The sequence below is a fragment of the Dendropsophus ebraccatus genome, chromosome 6, assembly GCF_027789765.1.
Source record: "Dendropsophus ebraccatus isolate aDenEbr1 chromosome 6, aDenEbr1.pat, whole genome shotgun sequence".
Classification (NCBI taxonomy): Eukaryota; Metazoa; Chordata; class Amphibia; order Anura; family Hylidae; genus Dendropsophus; species Dendropsophus ebraccatus.
In genome coordinates, this window is record NC_091459.1 from 78,251,676 (window position 1) to 78,269,671 (window position 17,996).

Below are 17,996 nucleotides of genomic sequence, written 5' to 3' on the forward strand. Positions count from 1 at the left end.
AAAGCACCCTAAAATTACTAACACAGGTTCTCCTGAGTACAATGGTACCCCATATGTGGGCGTAAACCACTGTATGGGCACACAGCGGAGCTCAGAAGGGAAGGAGCGCCAATTAGCTTTTTTAATGCAGATTTTGCTGAAGAAGTTTCTGAGCGCTAAGTGCGTTTGCAGAGCCCCTGTAGTGTCAGCAGAGAGAAAACCGCCCATAAGTCACCCCATTTTTAAAAGTACACTCCTCAAAGAATACATCTTGGTGTGTGGTGACCATTTTGACCCCACAGGTATTAGAGAAAAGTATTCAAAAGTAGACTGATTTTGCTGAAGAAGTTTCTGAGCGCCAGGTGCAATTGCAGTGCCCCTGTAGCACAAGCGGAGTAAAAAAAAAACATAAGTCACCCCATTTTAGAAATTAAACTCTTCAAAGAATTCATCTTGGGGTGTGGTGAGCATTTTGTTCCCCACAGGTATTAGAGGAAAGTATTCAAAATTGGCCATTAAAAATGAAAAACTCGAATTTTTCCAATAATATGTTCCTTTAGTTTGAAATTTCTAAATTTCACGAGGAACAGGAGAGAAAATTCACCCCAAAATCTGTAAGGCAGGTTCTCCTGAGTAGAACGGTACCCCATACGTGGGCATAAACCACTGTATAGGCACGCAGCAGGGCTCAGAAGGAAAGGAGCGCCAATTTGCTGGAGCAAAACCGCAGCTATTAAGGGTTATTACTTGGTTACAGGCAACCTGCTGTGGTTACAGACAATCTGGGGTGGTTACAGGCAACCTGTTGTGGTTAAGGGCAACGTGGGGTGGTTAGAGGCAACGTGGGGTGGATGCGGAAAACCTGCTGTGGTTACAGACAATCTGGGGTGGTTACAGGTAACCTGCTGTGGTTACGGCCAACGTGGGGTGGTTACGGACAATCTGGGTTGGTTACGGATAAACTGAAGTGCTTATATGTAATTTGGGTTGGTTATGGCAATCTGGCATGGTTACGGGCAATCTTGAGGGGGTCTTTGGCAATTTGGGGTGGTTAGAGGCAATGTGAGGTGGTTAGAGGCGACGTGCGGTGGTTAGTGGCAGCGTGCGGTGGTCAGTGGCAACGTGCGGTGGTCAGAGGCGACGTACGGTGGTCAGAGACGACCTGCGGTGGTTAGAGGCAGCGTGCGGTGGTCAGTGGCAACGTGTGGTGGTCAGTGGCAACGTGCGGTGGTCAGAGGCGACGTGAGGTGGTTAGAGGTGACGTTCGGTGGTCAGAGACGACGTGCGGTGTTTAGAGGCGACGTGCGGTGGTCAGAGACGACGTGCGGTGGTTAGAGACGACGTACGGTGGTCAGAGGCAAAGTGCGGTAGTCAGAGGCAACCTGCGGTGGTCAGAGGCAACATGCGATGGTCAGAGACAATGTGAGGTGGTTAGAGGCAGCGTGTGGTGGTCAGAGGTAACGTGCGGCGGTCAGTGGCAACGTGCGGCGATCGCTGGTTTTGGGGGATGAGGGAAGGGGGGCCGGGGGACACACTGTTAGTGGCGGTGGGGGGAGGCAACGTGCTGCAGCCTCCCGCCACCCTATCGGCGGCAAACAGTACATCACCCCCATAGACGCTGCGCTTGCATCGACCGCGGCGTTTATGGGGTTAACTGCCCGGGGTTAACTGCCCTCCGGGCAAAGGCAGCGGGCGGATGAGATGTGATACTGCCTCCTCCCGCTGCCCGATCTAATTTAGGGTCAGCGGGGGGAGGCAGGGAAAGCATGACGTTCCTCGAACGTCATGTTGCGGGAACTACCTAATGTACATGACGTTCCAGGAACGTCATTTTGCCGCAAGGGGTTAATGGAAGTATTGATCTAAATATACAAAATGTTATGTCTTATGAGAAACATCTAGGTTTGCACAATTGTTAGGAAAAACATTCCACAAAAATAATGAAAAGACATATCACATGTACAGAAACATAAACCCCAAACATTTGCTGATAACTGCACTGTTACTGCACTATTACTCAAGGGCAACAGGTTATGAAACAAAGCAGGCACATGGGGTGTTAGTGAGTCTATGTGGGAAATTTATCAAACTGGTGCAGTTGCCCCTAGCAACCAGATTCCCTGTTCCATTCCTCACAGATTCTTTGGAAAATGAAAGGTGGAATCTGATTTGGTGAAAGGTCAATCAATTCTACTTTACACCATGTTTGATAACTCTCCCCTGATATCTTTAAAATTCTACATTTTAAAGTAATACTGTAACCCCCCCCCATTACTTTCGTTCATGTAGTCAATTAAGAGGGTCAACTAGGATGGACTTCAGAGCAGTTAGCCCTATTTTTCAGCTGGGGAGAGGGCCCAACTGCCATTAAGCTCCACCTAGTTGACACTGTCCACTAATGAAATGAAGCAATTTTAGAGCAGAAAGAAGACATGGACAAGTTTTATACGGTATATATTGAATATGCAGCATTTAAGCTTGTGGATGATGCAGAGAACCGCACATAGAGTACAGGGGGTGACAGTTTCACTTTAAGGAATGCCTGTAGATTTGAAATATGTTTCCTTTTCTTTTTAACATAATGCATGACTATAGACCTAGTTTTCTTTGTGACACCACCCCTTTAAGCCTCGTGCCCATTTCTCATATTCAGTTCTGATCTAGCGGTTAGGGGACAGAATTTGCTTAAAGGGGTAGTCCGGTGGGGAGGCATTTTTTTCCTGACACCGGGGAGGAGGTGGCTGAGGGAAACGACGTCCACTCACTTCTTCGGTTCCAGCGGCGGGTCCCGCATCACGGCGCTCTGGTCCCTGGTTCCCGGCCGCTTCCTGGTGTCTGACGCGGGCCCAAGATGATACGTCTTAGGTCCGCTCAGCCAATCAGTGACAGAGGCGGAATCTGAGCGGACTTGAAAAAGATCCCGCCTCCGTCACTGACTGGCTGAGCGGACCAGAGACGTCACGTCTTGGGCCAGCGCCAGACACCAGGAAGCAGCCAGGGACCGGAGAGCCGCGATGCGGAACCCGCCGCTGGAATCGGGGAGGTGAGTGGAAGTCGTTTCCCTCAGCCACCTACTCCCCGATGTCAGGAAAAAAATGCCCCCCCCCCCCCACGCCAGACTACCCCTTTAACAGCAGGCAGTAGACAAAAGAGTACAGGGAAGGGAGACACCTAGTGGCCAAGACGTGCTGGGTAAGGATTAATTTTTGACTAGGAAAGTGATTTATAAATATGTTTGGAATCATAAAGGCTATCACATAGAAGTAAATAGTATGAAACAACAGAGATAATTAAACTTGCCTGTCATACATTATAGATAAACAAAATAATTTTACATTGTTATCCTATTATGGGGTAACACCCAGCAGAGGGAGTATTTTTTCACAAAGACAAAAAGGACTCTCTAAGGAAACAAAAGTTTTATTTTGCACATGAATAATGAAACTGATATTGTTAAGCATTTCATTATTAGGAGAGTTTTAAAACTTCCTGTAATAACTTTTTGTGACTGAACACACATTTCTAATCTAATAAATGTGTGTTATTTTATTGCTGTTTTTAAAAGTGCATGTATCTAGACATAGACATATTTCTAGGGAATAGATAGATTGCTTGTTTAGGTTAGAAAAGGTCTTAACATTTATAAAAAAAAATAATAAAAAGACACCCAGGAAAAATATTTTAAAATATGTATAGCCAGAGCCTGATATATTGTATTTTCTGAAGATTTACAGAAACTTTAAATCTCTAGGTGTGTCTCTTCCACTGCCAGCATCTAATAAATTACAGTTATAATGAAGCAGTCATTTATTGTGAGCAGATGATAAATGGCTTGCCCTAGGAGGAACTAAAGAATAGGCAAGTAGATCATTTTCATATTTGGTGAAAACAATATTAAGTACCCAGACCTCAGTGATTGCCCTAATAAATGAATAATCTGAGGTGAGGGGCTGGCAGTCCGTGTAAAAAAATAACCTGAGCTTTCTCTGTCATTTGTCAGGCTTTGCTATGACAGCATGCATTATGGGTAAATGAGCAATCAGCAAGAACTATGTTATGGCTGGGGTGTTTTGGAGAAATTTATCATATGCTTTGCCTAGTACCTTTAAGACCTTAAGGCTTAATGGCTCTGGTGCATGACTATGAGTGAACACGCTTTCCTCAGATATAATACTACATTTACACCATATTCCATTCAATGATTAGCACAATTTTTTTTAACTTGAAAAACGACTTTATTTTCATGTGTGCAGAGTCTGCTTTATATTAGAATTTAGCTGTCTAACCTACACAAAGGCAGCAGCACCAACCCTAAGATAGGACCTGCCTGTCTAAATCATACAGAACCTAAAATTATTAATATTAGTGTTATGACAATCAATAAAAATGATAGAAGTATATTGTTAGAGGTATTTTTCATATAACTTACACATATATTTTAAAAAAAAAAAGATGATTAGATTATTATTTAAACTTTTTTGTAGTAGTAGGGCCAAATGGAAGCTATGTGGTAACCATGTATAAAGAACTCAATATATTGACTGGCATAAAAAATAAATACATTCTCATATATGTTCTCACTCTCACAAATTATCATCTATCCACCCAAATGATTGACAGACAAGGTCCTGTGTTCCTTACACAAGTGGAAGTCGAGCATACTGTACACGCTACTGCTCCATTTCAACCCTATGGAATTGACACATATAAGTGAGATGTGCACTCAGCTATATCCATAAGTGCCATAGACTTTTAATGGAGCAGTTATGCCTGACTACTGTGGAGGTCTGGGCACCTGGTCTATAGGTTTCCTCTATCCATGAATACTCCTTTAAGTTTAAATGTTGGTATTATATGAAGTGGGTGTTGCTATAACAATCTCTACTGTTTTGGGGCTACTGTAAAAATAATAAAATTATATTCACTTCCCTTAGTCCCCCCCAGCTCTCTTTCCAGTGCCTCCTGGTCCGTTGCCCACTTAGCCAATCACTGGCCACAGCAGTGAGGAGTAAGAGGCTGCTCATGGGCAGGTCCTGCTGAGGCCACTTGTCTCAGAAGTAGGAACATACAATGGCGAGCAGTGGACCAGAAGGCACAGGAATGGAATGGGAGCAGTGGGAAACTGGAGGAGGTGGAAAGGCTTTTTTATTTTATTTTACTGTGCCCCCAGCACAATATAAAACATTTAGTGATACAGGAATACCGCTTAAAGGTCCTCCCATTTGTAGCTCTTCTCTAAGAAATAGCGTCTGAAATGGGTAACACTGATCTGTTAACTCAGAGTTCCCTACTAGGATATTTAAAATTGGTTTTATTAACCTTAACAGCCACTATACATCTTTTTAGGTATGGCAGTGATTCCGCCAGAGGTTTATAATATATGTGATGTTAAAGAAGCATTGTCCTGTTATTGCCTGCCCGGGAATAAGTTGGCATGCTTGTGCACCCAGGCTTATCACTAGCTCCCGGAGCTGCATTATTTCTCTGTGCAGAGGCCATGTGACCACACCTTTGACTCTCTTCTGTGTACAGCAAATTTGAAAAGACCAGAAGTCACTGTCCTGTGTATCTCCATGAGAAGCTTCTAATAGAGATACATAGAAGACAATGAGTTCTGGTCTAGTCATTTGCGCTTTGACTAGAGAGTAAGAAAAGGGGTCACGTTGACCACCTCTTCTGCCAGGGAGGTGGCTGAATGCATGGTTAATGTGCATTTTAAAATCTTATGTGAGTCTAAAATAAAACATAGGACAAGGCTTTTTGCTGTGAACTTTGCATGTACTTTTTTCAGTCATTCTATTTTTGTGCATTGTTAATGCTTAAATGCAAACTAACAAATGGGCCTTTAATACCCAATGCTCGCAAGCCCCAATATATGTTGGCTAATGCAAATCATGAACACATTTCTGGATCCGATTCCTTCTCCACAAAATTTTACATCTGAAGGTACATTATAGGGCAAGAAGAATTTTCTAGCATCTGAGAAAGCCAGATTCATCCATCAGACTGACAGAAGATCAAATGTTTATTTCTTATAACTTGTTTTTGCACTTCCCCAGAGGGCAATGACAATGAGCTTTACCCCATTACAGCTGATGCTTGGCAGCACACATGGTCTCTTTCCTTGACAATTTAGGTGAATCAGGCGCTTTCAGGTGACATTTTATGATAGTGCCATCTTGAAAGTCATTCAGACAACTGATTCAACCCCGATACCTACAGATGTATAGTAGCCAGGGTTAACATGATCCTTGATGCAACAATTGTGTCAGGGAGCTATGTTAGGTCAATTAGACTGTCGAGTTAAACACATCATTGTGATCAAGTTCACACAGGCTACATCTGTAGTTTATCTATAGATCTTGCACACCTGTTTTATACAGTTTTTAAAAACACATGTGACTGAAATAGCTAAGTCCTTTAATAAGGTGTCTAATTTCTATATATATTATGTATTATAATGTTGAGTTCACCTCCTTACTTCTGTCTGCAGTTGTGGATACGCATTCAATGTTTTCCAGTGGCATGGTTCACTTATCTGTACATGTGCATGAGACTGCGATCCGTGCTGCAAAAACAAAGCAAAGCAAGTAGTGCGGACCGGGATTTGCAGTACGGATTACTACCTATGGCATGAGTTTATCTTCCCCCCTTCTGAGAACCCATGGGCCTCAAAATGTGTCCGTAATTACATATCTGCAACTATGGACAAATGAATGTTCTATAGGTTTCTATGTGCCTATTCACATGTCTGCAAATCTTTGTGGATCAGTGCGCAAAAAACAAGATCAATGCGCAAAAAAAGGACAATGTCCTAGTGCAGACCAACAAACCAGGAAAAATATAACATATGTCAGTACGGCCTAACTCTTATTGTACTATACACAGAGACAAATGAGAACTTTTTTGAGGGACTAATTGTACTTTTTGAAGACAACCTTTATTTCACCTTAGGCTATGTGCAGACTATATATAAGACCGGCCGTTTCGTGACCCGTCCGGGTCACGGAACAGCCGGTCTCTGAAAAGATCATCCCAGCCGATACTGCAGTACCGGCCGGATGATCTTTTGGGCCGCAGGGTTCTGATGCAGGCGCAGAGAGGCCGGAGCCGCTCACTCCACATTGTGTACTGACATGGTTTTCTGTGGCCGCAGAAAATTGACATGTCAGTTGTTTGCGGCGCCACTAGGAATCCCGGCCGGAGCGTATACTATGTACACTATGTGCAAATTCCAAGGGCTTTTGTTCATTTGCCATTCACTTTGCAGCTAAACTCATATGTTATTCTATGTTATTCTGCATGTCAGTACAATTACAGTGATACCCAATTTTTAAGATTTTTATTATGTTTTACTAAAAAAAAAAAAGCTATGTTCTATCCCCTATAACGTTTTATTATTTTTTTGTCTACAAAGTAGTATCATGGCTTAGTTTTTATGCTTTTAACTATCGTTTTTGTTAGTATCATTTTGGGGTGATTGGATTTCTTTTTTATACCTTCCCTTTTATCTAACAAATGATATGAAAATTAGCAATTCTGACATTTGGTATTATCTTTCTTTGATGCCTTTTACCCTGTGGAATTAATAACTGTATATTTTAATATGAGCTATCACTGCCCCCTTATGTACTGTACGATTGCCTCCACCTCATGTACTGTGCCACTATCCCCTATAATTAATGGACTGTACTGTGTCAATCTCTAATGATTGTTTCCCTATCTTTGACTCTCCAGCTGGAAAACAACAACTCTCATCATGAACTGCCAGTAGGATGTGATGGGGTTGTAGTGCTGCAACCTGAAGAGAGCCCCATGCTGCAAAACTACAATGCTTATCATGAGTTGCCAGTAGGACATGATGGGGGTTGTAGTTCTAGGGTTAATCACACCTGTCCAGGTTCCTGCACTTCTCTGGGGCTCACATCTACACACATACTGTACATACATACACATATACACTCCACTTACTGGTGTGTGGGCACTGCAGGAACAGCACACAGAGAGGGAGAGAGGAGAAGGACCTGAGCCATGCAAAGGTCCTCAAATTTTCTGGGTGGAGATCGGCCTAAATACAGACAAGGGGGGGGGAGACTGGGGAACTGCTGTGTGTCTGTGAGTATATTTATGTATCTGTATGTCTGCCACTGTGTTCATGTATTTGTGACAGTGGAGTGTGTGTGTGTGTGTGGAATGTGCCTGTGTCAGTGGTGTCTGTGGAGTCAGTGGAGTGTGTGCCTGTGTCAGTGGAGTGTGTATCTGTGTCTGTGAAGTGTGTGCCTGTGTCAGTGGAGTGTTTGCCTGTGTCATTTGTGTCTGTGGAGTGTGTTACTGTGTCTGTAACACACTAATGACTACACATGATGGCTGGCAGTGTGGGGTTGGGGCAGGCCCCCGGGGGCTTCATTCAAAAGTTTGCTATGGGGCCCAGCCATTTCTAGTTACACCGCTGACACACATAGTGTATATACATACACCATATACATACATTCATCACATACACACATACTGTACATGCATCCACCATATACATACATACATTATATAAACACACATATTGTACATGCATACACCATATAATATCTACATACATCATATACACACATACTGTACATGCATACACCATATACATACATTATATACACACATACTGTACATGCATACACCATATATATATATACATAAATTATATACACACATACTGTACATGCATACATCAATGAATAAAAAAATGAATAAAAATCAATGAAACTCCCGAAGTTCCTTCCCTAATAAAAGTGAAAATCCCCCCTTACCATTTTTTATATAAAACACATAAAAATAATAAAGTTAATTAACATATAATAACCGTAGCATGTGTAATTGTCCAATCTATTAAAATAAAACAATATTGTTCCCGCACGGTGAAACGCGTGAACAAAAAGTGTTAAAAAAAACCCAGAGATTGCTTTTTTTAGATTACATTTTATGTAAAAAAAAATGTATAAAAAGCGATCAAAGCGATCAATTACTAATAAAAACTAGAGATCATGGTGCAAAAAATGATGCTCCATACGACCCTGTAGGTGAAAAAATAAAAGCGCTATAAGAGTCACAATAGGGCCATTTTAACCCCTAAAGAGGACTGGGCCAATTTCAATTTTTACGTTTTTGTTTTTTCCTCCTTGTGCTTAAAGGACCATAGCACTTGCATTTTTTTTTTACCTAGTAACCCACATGAGCCCTTATTTTTTGCGCCACTAATTGTACTTTGCAATAACAGGCTGAAAGTACACTGCGAAACTGCACAACTCAATAAATTCTATGGCAGACATGAGGGTCTCCAGAAGGCCTCTGTCTGCCATGGTGACCAATCAACGCTATCAGTTGTGTTGTGTTGGTGTCTATCGGGCCTTCTGCAGATGTCAATTCAATCTAAATATTTTGATCACCAATGATCGTATCATGTAGAGGGTTAAATTACCAGGATTGGAATGTATATTGGAAATATATATAGCAATGTAAAATCATACTACATAAACTAATGTCCATGTTTATTAGGTAAATCCTCCTGGATCCTTTTCACACAAACAATACACTGAGAATCATAAATTTATCATCCTTCTTAACTAGCAATAGGTCTGTAAACTGTTGTATGAACAACCTATGTGATTTTCTTCAGTATCTCACTATACTGTTTCCAACTATTCTCACCAAAATGTATCTCTTCTAATGATACATGATATACCTTGTTTGCACTGTGCATGAACAGAAGCTTGCACATGGAGAAAACCTATAACCTATACTTTGCAAAGTGTATGCTGGAGTCATTCATCAGTAATGCCAAATGACGGCCGTACAAATGTTTTGTTTAAATTATTAAACTATTGATTTTTCTGGCCAATAAGGAACTTTGTCAAATATATCTATATTATAACAGATTATAACAGCAAATATACATTCATTTATATGGAAAGAAAATCAATGATGATATATATATATATTCCTTGGTGTGATTATTTATGTTTAGCTAATGTGTAGTGTACATGCTGTGATGTGTCCACAATAAATGATAATACTAGTAGTAGAAGAAATCATATTGGTAAATACTATTAATAAAACAATACTTTATTTATTTTATCATCCTTGCTATAATATATGTCTTCCCTGTTCTGCATACATTTTTAACCAATTATACAAATTAGCATTGTAAAGCCAAATTAGCCGTGTCATGTACTGTCAGCGTTTAATCTGGAAAAAGATCTGCCCATCATGCCTATAGACTCTAATGGGCAAACATATGCCAAAATTAAACCATACCGTGGACAACAGTAGGGTTCTAGTCTAACTACCCTCCTGAAAAAGTGCTTGCGTGGAATAGTAAGAGGATAGAATTCTTATAGACATCCTCAGTCCCTGCAAGAAGCTGTGACCGTTATGGCATGATGTACAGGATGACATGTCCTACATCATGGGCTAGGCATGGGGGTACACTCTTTCTCCATTATCAAGACATTATTTCTCTTTGAGGCTATGTTCGCACTATGTATCTTTCCGGCTGTAGTCCGAACCGCAAATATACGCACGTAGTTTTGAGGTTGATGCGTTCGCTTGAAAGTATACGATATACGCCCGCACAATGCACACTACGTATGAGCTTACGGACGGATCTTATACGGTGCCGTGAAAAATGAACAAGACCATTGTTTGAGGACGGAAATGTTCCAACTCACGGCCGAGGATTTCCATGCGGTCCCGTACGAAGTACTTATTTCAGCCAAATTGAACTTTATTTTTTGATCCAAAAGGTTCTGTGAGTTTTATTGGGCTGGGCGAAGATTTCCAAGTAAATGACCTGTTTCAGATCGCTTCGAAACAAGCTAGGGAAGCATAACTCTACTACGGGCGTATGTTCGTGGTTCGCCCGCATGTTTGCAATCCGGCCGCATGTCTATTTTTCCCATGGCCGTACTTTCAGCCGCACATGTACGGCTGCGTACGAACTACGGCCGGACTCATGCGTAGTGTGAACATAGCCTGAAAGTGTAAGAAATTCTTGAATACAAAATCTTGAAAAATGTTGAATACAGTAATGTTATGTTTATCCCCTAAATCTCCCTGCCTCCCCTAAATCTCCCTGTGGATAACACTAGTGCAATATCATTAATAGCTTCCTTTGTTTTTATTAGTAGTTTATCATGTCAAATGTTTAGTATGCTATTTATTTATTTTACACTTGTTTTTTTCACTCGTATAACATTTACAACATTTGCAATTTATTTAAATGCAAAACATAAATATTAAGGTAAATGAGCTAGAGATTTATATCTATCTATTCTATCTAGTTATCTTTCTAGAAAAAAAATCAATAAGATTAGGCACTCCTTCTGGAAAAAAAAAATTGGTGCCAGCGGTATACACCCCTGTGACCTATGGTACTGTGTATACAGGTGTAGGCTATGTAGGCTGTAGGTGGCCACACATTACATTGAAGTGAATGGCTAATTGATTTGTGGACACACCCGACAGTGTCCGCAAATCAATAGTAAAAAAAGAACCTTTCTGCAGCCGATACAAGGGTATCGGCTGGAGGAACGTCCTGAATGCAGCCCGGCGGCCAGTAGTTTAACAGCGTCCATTGCTACGCATCGGACGCTGTTAAACGTAGTGTGAACATAGCCATATAGATCACAGGAGCACTCCAAAATACATGCAAAAAAAAATAGCCCAACAGCGGCAACGTTTCGATCTCTCTTGTGAAAGAGAAAGATCTCATAGCGAGATGGAAACATTGCGGCTGTTGGGCTAAATAAACCACTTTTTTAAAAACTTATTTTGGAGTGCTGCGGTGATCTATATACCTATTTATCTATCTATGTATATGTCTTTCAAACATTTATAGATTTCTCCTTCAAATCTGTTATTGTCAGAAGGTATTTTTTAATGTATTGAAAAAGAGGCTGTGAGCGCACATAAATTGCTACTATGCAGAATTTCTCCGGCTGATGTGAATGTACGTTTGACAGTTTTCCTAAGGTAGGTTATTTTGGAAAAACATATGTTTCCATTTTCATTCCCTGAGCTTCCATTTTGGTCCCTTGGCTCCGTTCGGGTCATAGAAACATTAAGGCTTTTGTCACTGTGATTAATAGCTCTTTAGATCATCTTTAATTCACTCTCTAATGACTGAGGGTCTTTTTGCTCTCCAAGTAATCTGGTGATGTATGAGCCAGTGCAACACCTTGTGGCAGAGGTGAAAAACATTCCGGGGATGCAAATATTATCATGGGAACAAATGTTTTCCCTTTTAATAAAAATTAATGAATTCTGCCCAGGAGCAAGTATGGGAAACATTGGTGTGGAAAATTCAACACAACTAAGCTTCAATTTCTTACAGCTATCGATTTGTCTTTTTTAAATAGACAATGATAATAGTCTGCATGCATGAACGCCTGCAGTAGCTGCCAAAAGTGCATTTTTATACAAATAACGTTAAATAGGCTAAATATATTTATTCAGTATAGTTCATTGAGGTACAGCACTATAAAGCCTTATCTCCTGGGTATTTGCCTTACAATTTTGCTTCCAGGGGAATTCAGATTCTGTTAGTAATGTAGGATTAGAGATCCAAGATGTGTTATGGTTGCTTATTTATGTACTTACAAAGTGTTCTGCTTACCTTCTTTGTATACATATTGTTTATAAGTTATAGATTTTAGGCATTTATATTGAACCATAAAAAACAATATTGTTTCAAGCTACTTTCGTATGAATTTTACAGTTTTGAAAACAAAATTCCATTGGTTCTGTTGGGTTGAAGGTCTAGCAGAAATGTGCCAGTGCTTTTGCTGATGGATTGATGGGTCCACAGGGGCTACTAAATGCTATGTGATAGAAGAGGAGAAAAGGGCTGGCTCATTGCTTCCCTTTCTATGCTCTGTGCATTTGCAATGCTAATCGAGTGCCTGCTAGGACATATAGTGCACATTGCCGAAGCTGAAAGACTACATTGGCCACATGGTATAATTCAGTATGATCAAAGTGCTTTTCACATTTCCATTTGTAGGGAGCATGTTCCATTAGGTTACTGTTGCTTTTTGACATGCATACTGGTGTGGTCTCCGCACTGGTCTTTTTGTTAACCCCTTAGGGACACAGCCAGTTTTGGCGTTTATGACACGGCCAAATTTTTCAAATATGACATTTTCAAATATGTCACTTTAAGCATCAATAACTTTGGAATGCTTTTACAGATTCTTGTGTCCTACATTGTTTTTTTCATGACATATTCCACTTTATGTTAGTGATAAATTTGCATTGATGGCATTTGAAAGTCTCTGCCAATAAGAAAAATAGTAATACTACATCAATTATTTATGAATTCATATCTATAAAATGTCTACTTTATATTAACAGCATTTGGTGAACATGCTTTACTTTTTTAGGATGTTAGAGGCCGTAAATGTTTAGGAGCAATTTTCTAATTGTTCATGAAAATTTCAAACAGAGAAATTCTTTAGGAATCAGTTCAGTTTTGGAGTATATTTTTGAGGCATGTATACTAGAAGCCTCATTTTGAAATCTTCACCCTTTAAAGTATTTAAATTGACATTCACACAGTTTTTTTTTAACCCTTTGGGCATTTCACAGGAATAACTGCAAAGTAAGAGAGAAAAGTTAAAATTAGCATTTTCTTTGCAGAGATTCCAATTGTAATCCTATGTATTTTTTATCATACCAATTAATGCTACCGATCCACCAATGCCGGCGATTGTCAATGCTGGACCAATGCCGGCGATTGTCAATGCTGGGGATCCAATGGCAGTTAAACTAAACTGTCAGCTATTAGCTGACAGTTTAGTTGCGTCTCTAGGTCACTGTTTCTGTAAACAGTGAGCATCTGAAGCAGGTCAGTAATAGTACATCCTTGTGCTGAAACTAACCTCCTGTAAGGACGTACTATAACTGACTGGTGCACTAGGGGTTAAAGGGGTTGAAATTCTTCAGTGTACAGTATTTGTTAGTGTACTCACAGCACTTACTGACAGCAGCTCCCTGTGTATCTCATAGGGCTAATATCAGACTACCCTTCTCCAGGCTGTGGTGTTCTGCTCTGTAGTGAGTCTGTCCATAAGATGGCCAACATGGAGGAGCATGTGACCATGCCCTGCCCCCCAGTGTTCTCAATTGGCAAATACAGATTAAGTAGTGGACACTGAGGGGCAGGGAATGGTCACATGCGCCTCCATGTCAGCCATCTTATGGACAGCATGGGAGCATGGGAGTCTGATTTTAGTCTGAGGTACACAGGGAGCTGCTGTCAGTAAGTGATGTTAGTACACTTACTTGTATTGTACACTAAATTATTTTACTATAAAGTGTCAGACCCATCCTAAGTCAATAGGATCTATTGTACAGTCTGGCATGACCATCACTGCTTAGTGTAACAGGTGTAACATCAGAAACCATGATGCTACTGTTAACAGAGACTTTATTATCTATTATCTATCTATCTATCTATCTATCTATCTATCTATCTATCTCATTACTGATAATTATTAAATGCATTAACTTATCGATGGCTAGACTATTTTTCCCCATTTGCCTCTTTCTAATGTATGGAAGTGCAAATACAATATGGCTCCTTACACAAACACAGTTTAATAGTAATATAGTAAAATCTATTTGCTACATAGGTCAGATGTGTTTTAATTTGATAATACTACATTCTTGTTATATCTTGATAGCTCAAAGTGCTTTCTTCACATAACTAGAAAGCTTATACTCTTTGGAATAAGGCTTTCTGTAATAGTTTCCAATACCAACAATATCATTCAGATCTTGAAAGGAAGAGTGGAAAAGTTTCCTATTCAGTGTTTTACCTCTCTGCAGCGCTTATCTACAAAGCAGCATATTACAGAAGGTCTTAAATTCTATTTGTTGCTACTTTTTTCTAAGAAACACCCAAGGAGGGAAGCTAATTTGTTCTTCATTTATGCCAAGGACAAATAAAAAAGAATTGGTGAATTATATATTTATTTCCATTGTGTCTCCAGAGAGTACTTCCTTTTCCCAGAATTCATCTACCAAACCCCCTATGTATATTCTATTAAATGACTTGTCTTTTGCTATTTGATGTACATAAGGATAAAATACAGGGTTATTACAATGGGTTGTGTTGTCACAAGGTGCTTTGTTGGCATTACCGTTTTGTCACTGGATAAATTACATTCTCCCATGACTCTGTGCTTATTAATCATCATGGTAACTTATGCACCAGTCAATACATTGTCAGGCTCATATTTAAATGATATACTATATGCTATTGTATTCTTAATTAATGTGTAAATCTATGCAAAACCTAAATTACTGCCTATATTTAGCAAATTTCATAATAGAAGCTTGGTACTCAGCAGCTTATGTTATATAGCCACTAAACTAGGAAGAGGCAGATACCGTAGTTTGTGGTTGGTATATTATTTGGCCCATGACAACAACATGGGGTAAATATGTAAGAAAACATGGTGCTCTCTCCATGGCAATGCTCCAATTGCTCAATTTACTAGCTTAAATATCCTCATCTCTCAGCCTGGTCAAGTGATTGTTATATACCTATGTCATATATGCATTTATGTTCAGTTGCACATGAACTTTATGCAATGAACTTCAATGCCTATTCAGACCTTTTTATCACTTGGTCATATTACTTGTATGAAAAGCTTGGTCATTATGAAATGTTTAATATTTAAGTCTCTCCAATACCATCTCACTGCTTGCTCCAGGAGACAAGCTCCATAGACATCCATACAGTCTCCTGTGAGATGGGAAGGAAAGTGCTTAGCCAAGTATTGTTCAATGGATGGAAGTTTACGTACAGCAGATTTGTTGTAGAGATTTTTTTAAGCTGTTGTAAACATCTGAATGCAGTCTTCTAGAATCCAAATGCAAGTTGCAGAAACAGGCCCATCAGATGTATGGAACTGATTTCCAACAGAAACTACTACAACAGTTTGTATTTGTGTAAAAATACCCTAAGGGCCAGCTTACACGGAGCAAAAGCGTCAGAATTCCATAGTGGAATTCTCCACCGCGGGATTCCGCCTGCCTCAGGTTCCCACAGTGTGTCTATGGAAGGGCTTGCGTGCCTCCACGACCGTCGCTCTCCACTCAAAGAATTGACATGTCAGTTCTCTAAGCAAAGAGCGACGGAAGTAGAGGTGTGCGAGCCCTCCCAAAGACACACTGGGAGACTGAGGCAAGCAGAATTCCGCCTCTTTTGTGAACCTGTCATCTAACCTGTCATCACTTTCATGCTGCCTGAACCATGAGTCATTGGGAAGGTGCCTAGTGGCTTTCCCTCACCCTGCCATCCTTGATTGATAGATTTTTCTCTATGTATTGATAGATTTCTCTCTGTATTGTGCTGCTAATTAACCATTTAGATGCCTCAGTCAATACTTACAGTGGCATTTAAATGTCTTGTAAGTGCCTTCTATGGTGGTCCAGTAGGGGATTGGCTTCTCGCGATGTAATTGTGACAAGCCGATCCATTATACTTACCTCCTGGGGCAGGCAGAAGCTGTTGGGTACCATCCAAATTAATTGCAATTTGTACAGCATAAGGTTCTCACTACAAGATGTTATTTGGGAAAAATAGGGGCAATCTATTAACCCCTTAAGGACCTGTGACATACAAGGTGCTTCATGGCATCCCTTATGGGGTACAGAGAGGGGTCACAATGTGGCCCCTCTCTATACTGTGCTGCTAATTAACCATTTAGTTTTGACAGCGGCATTTCAATGGCTTGTAAATGCCTTCCATGATGGTCCAGTGGGGGGGATCAGCTTCCTGCAATGTGGTTAGGAGAAGCCGATCTATTACACTTACCGTCTGGCGCCTCTTTTGTTTCCCGGCACTGTTTCAGCTCTGGGATTGCTACAGGCGGTCTTCAGCAGCTCGATCAATGCAGTACCACTGCATTGATCTCTATGCGCAATCATAGTATTAGGGACTACAAACAAATGAAAACAAAAGCTTTTTGATTTCTAAAATATTTCAAAATCCCATCCCATTTTAAAGCTATGACAGGATTTTAGCACAACATGACGGCCACCTATTGATAATGACGGCTGCAGGTAATGATCAAGAACATTATTTGCAGCCATCATTATCAACAGACTGACGACTTTTGCTGTTAAATGACGGCCCATTACTGTTGTTTGAACATAGCTAAGAAATTCAACTCACCCACCCCTCTATTCCCAAATTAAAAAAAAAAAAAAAAAAAGGTCTTTTACCTTACTTTGGCGGTCTGGCCGATGCTCTGCTCTATAAGTCTGCCATGAGCAGAGCTCCTATAACACTGATCAATGCTATGCCTATGCATACTTAAAATGTGTGTAAAAGTAAAAGTTTTTTTTTTTAAATACCCCAAAGCCCCTTCCCCCCAAAAATTAAAATCATTCCCCCATCCCATTTTATAAATACAACATATAAAAATAAATAAACACATTGGGGGAGATTTATCAAACATGGTGTAAAGTGAAACTTGCTCAGTTGCCCCTAGCAACCAATCAGATTCAGGTGAAATCTGATTGGTTGCTAGGGGCAACTGAGCCAGTTTCACTTTACACCATGTTTGATAAATCTCCCCCATTATATACTGTATGCGTTATATGCGTAATTGTCCGATTTATCAAAATATAACAATTTGCATGTACGGCAAACGGCATAAATGAAAAGGGGGGAAAAAGCCCCAGAATTGCTGTTTTTTTTATTATATGATATATATATATAGAAAAAGTTAATAGAAAGTGATCAAAATGTCCAATCTACACAAGTATGGTATTAATAAAAACTAGGCATCATTGCGCCAAAAATTTTGCCTCAAACAGCCCCATAGGTGAAAAACTTAAACCATTACAAGAGTCACAATAGGGCCATTTAATTAGAAAATCTGTGTAAACCTGCATATGGTTGTGTTCAGACTGACCTATAGAATAACAGTGTCATGTTACTTTTACCATATAGTGCATTA

At 40.1% G+C, this 17,996-nt stretch overlaps 1 protein-coding gene and 1 long non-coding RNA gene across 6 annotated transcripts in view; one reads left to right on the forward strand and one right to left on the reverse strand.

Moving 5' to 3' along the window:
- MECOM (MDS1 and EVI1 complex locus) overlaps positions 1-17,996 on the forward strand; it is a 430,268-nt gene that overhangs the window by 166,731 nt on the left and 245,541 nt on the right. The window lies entirely within an intron of this gene.
- The window catches only part of LOC138795738 (uncharacterized), a 42,663-nt gene that overhangs the window by 1,668 nt on the left and 22,999 nt on the right, over positions 1-17,996 (reverse strand). Inside the window, exon 2 of the long non-coding RNA XR_011363666.1 lies at positions 16,847-16,970. This is a non-coding gene — a long non-coding RNA (uncharacterized lncRNA). The remainder of the gene's footprint in view (positions 1-16,846; positions 16,971-17,996) is intronic.